Genomic DNA, 3,629 nt, shown 5'->3' on the forward strand with positions numbered 1-3,629 from the left:
CCGTACTACTACTACTACTACTACTACTACCGTCTCTTCCTCTCCTCTCCTCATCCAAAGAGATCACCCCATGTACAACCTCTTCCTGCACCAGCTTTTTCCTTCCCCACCTCCCTTCCCTCTCCCTTCCTCCCTCCCCTCCCTCCACCCTTCCCACTCCCTCCTCCCTTCCTCATGTTCTGCACTTCAAAACTATATTAACTTCTTTTTTTTTACTGGGTTTCTCAGTGTTACTTTTAACTGTGAGTCGTGGAGAAAAGCTGTGTGTTATGAGACAGATGTAAGAGGCAGGACTTCACCTCCACCGCCATGAATCTCTGACGTAAGCAATGGCCCTAGGTGTTGTGGCCACGGGTAACAACAACCTACGTACTTTCCCTTCCTCCATCCCATGCCCTTCCTCCTCTTTATCTACTCATCTTCTTCCTCCATCCTGCCCTTCCTCCTCTTCCATCCAATGCTCATCTTCTTCCTCCATCCCATGCCCTTCCTCCTCTTCCATCCAATGCTCCTCTTCCTCCATCCCATGCCCTTTCTCCTCTTCCATCCAATGCTCCTCCTCTTCTTCCATCCAATGCTCCTCCTCCTCTTCCATCCAATGCTTCTCCTCTTCTTCCATCCAATGCTCCTCCTCTTCCTCCATCCCATGTCCTTCCTCCTCTTCCATCCAATGCTCCTCCTCTTTCATCCAATGCTCCTCCTCCTCTTCCATCCAATGCTCCTCCTCCATCCAATGCTCCTACTCTTCCTCCATCCCATGTCCTTCCTCCTCTTCCATCCAATGCTCCTCCACCTCTTCCATCCAATGCTCCTCCTCTTCCTCCATCCCTAGACTTGAAAATGACTCGTGTACATTTTGCGAGAAAAACAACAAAATACATAAATAGCATTTAATCAACGGTTCAGTCAATCACCTGTTCAGCCAATCACCGTTTTCTCCGAAGTGTTTAACCGATATCTTCATTCCACAGATAAATTGCCATCAACCTATTTATGTTGTGACGTAAAGGAAAGATAGAAAACAAATCGAAAATTAGATGATAAAAAATCCACTATGGGTTGAGAGGATATATTATTTGTGTGTGTCTCTGGAAGAATTTCTGTCTGTATTTAGTAGTGGGACTTTAGTGTAATTTTGTTGGGGACGCGCACACACACACACACACACACACACACACACACACACACACACACACACACACACACACACACACACACTCCTCTCTCTCTCTTCCTCACCCTCATTCCCCTCCTCCTCTCCTCTCCCTTCTCACCTTTCATTCTCCATATCACTCGGGAAAATTGATTAATTCCGTAAATCGATCCGGTGTGCCGTGTATAATCTGAAGCTGAGTGTTGTTTTACACCGTCAATATCTGCAGGCGACAGAGAGAGAGAGAGAGAGAGAGAGAAATGCCTCCTCTCTACCGCCACCAGGCATCAAAGAACACACCAGGTATAGACGGGTGATGCAGGTGTTATCTGGGATGTTACCTCCTCCACCCTAACCAACCCCCTCTCTCTCTCTCTCTCTCTCTCTCTCTCTCTCTCTCTCTCTCTCTCTCTCTCTCTCTCTCTACAGTATATGTTGTTCCTGCCGCTGTGGCAGGTTGTTCCTCACGTCATCAGGTATAGAATCCCTCAAGTTACTTACTGTAGTGGGGTGACCTTCCTCCTTCGGCGTTCAGTGGGGCTCCAAATAAGGCGGGTCCTAGTTGGGAGGTGGTGGGTGGGGTGTGGAGGTGGTGGATGGGGATGTGGGGTGGTGGATGGGTGTGGGGTGGTGGATGGGGGTGTGGAGGTGTGTGGTGGATGGGGTGTGTGGAGTGGTGGATGGGGTGGAAGGTGGTGGATGGAGTGGAGGTGAGGTAGGTAAGGAGGATGGATGGTATAATTTAATCAGCAGTCAGAGGATGGATGCATGTTTTAATTAGTATAAGAACATAAGAACATAAGAAAATAAGGAGTCTAGCCTCCTTTTGAAACTTTCAGAGTTCCCGCACTTACTACAAAGTTGCTAGCTTGTTCCCTCGTCCAACTATTTGTAAACCAGTTTCTTCCTATCTCCTCCTAAACAACTTATCCAACTGATCGTTGCCAGGTCTATCCTGCTCGGATATTATAAGAACCTTATCTATATCCCTTTATTGATTCCTTTCACCCCTTAAATACTTCTATCATATCTCCCGCACTCTTCGTCTTTCTAGGAATGCAAGTTAAGTTTCTTTCTATCCAATGGAAGGTTTCTAAGTCCCGGAATCATTTGTCATTCTTCACTGCACCGACTCTAATTTATCCATTCTATAATAGGGGCACCAGAACTGGACCGCATAATCGAGGTGCGGCCTGACTAGCCTAAATATAGTTGCAATAAGACCTCTGCACTCTTGTTACTTACACTTCTAGATATAAAACCCAATACTCTGTTTGCCTTCACCTGACGTAAGTGTGTTCAGTTAAGTGTGGGGTCAAGAGGAAGGTGTATGCAAGTGAAGTATTGAAGAAATGAAACAAAAATGAAGTCAAATGGGGTCAAATGAGGTCAGGTGGTTGTTTTAATGTCTCAGGGCGCTCCGGATGGGTCTTTTAAGGTCATTGGCTGAAGTCTTACATTTCAGGTCCTTCAACGCCGAGTCTTCATCTCTTACAAAACCAAAACAGAAAAACATTTAAGAACAACCTAACGATGGATTGGTGGACGAATTGGTTGTTTCCTTCGTTATTAGTTGTTTCCTTCGTTATTTATTTGTTCCTTCGTTAATTGGTTGTTTCCTTCGTTATTTGGTTGTTTCCTTCGTTATTTGGTTGTTTCCTTCGTTATTGGTTGTTTCCTTCGTTATTTGGTTGTTTCCTTTATTAATTGGTTGTTTCCTTCGTTATTTGGTTGTTTCCTTCGTTATTTGGTTGTTTCCTTTAATTGGTTGTTTCCTTCGTTATTTGGTTGTTTCCTTCGTTATTTGGTTGTTTTCCTTCGTTATTTGGTTGCTTCGTTAATTGGTTGTTTCCTTCGTTATTTGGTTTGTTTCCTTCGTTATTTGGTTGTTTTCCCTTATTAATTGGTTGTTCCTTCGTTATTTGGTTGTTTCCTTCGTTAATTGGTTGTTTCCTTCGTTATTTGGTTGTTTCCTTCGTTATTTGGTTGTTTCCTTCGTTATTTGGTTGTTTCCTTTGTTAATTGGTTGTTTCCTTCGTTAATTGGTTGTTTCCTTCGTTAATTGGTTGTTTCCTTCGTTATTTGGTTGTTTCCTTCGTTAATTGGTTGTTTCCTTCGTTAATTGGTTGTTTCCTTCGTTATTTGGTTGTTTCATTTGTTAAGTGGTTGTTACCTGTGTTAATTGACTGATTATTAACTTGATTGATTAATTAAGCACTTGATTGACCAGGTAGTGAGGAGCATCAGTGAGTCTCAGGTGCCATCAGCCACTAACTTGAGAATCTAACATAAACAAAGTAGCGTCGCTCACCTGTGTGTTGTGTTGTTGTACCTGTCGATGGAAGACCTTCACCTAATTAGTGTGAGTGAGGGATGACCTGCCACCCCCCCCAAACACCTCATCACCCCCCACCTACACCACCTGTTGAATAATGTTAATTTTTTTTTTTTTTTTTTACGGGAATTACCCAACCCG

Source organism: Homarus americanus, unplaced genomic scaffold (assembly GCF_018991925.1).
Source record: "Homarus americanus isolate GMGI-L3 unplaced genomic scaffold, GMGI_Hamer_2.0 scaffold16430, whole genome shotgun sequence".
Taxonomy (NCBI): Eukaryota; Metazoa; Arthropoda; class Malacostraca; order Decapoda; family Nephropidae; genus Homarus; species Homarus americanus.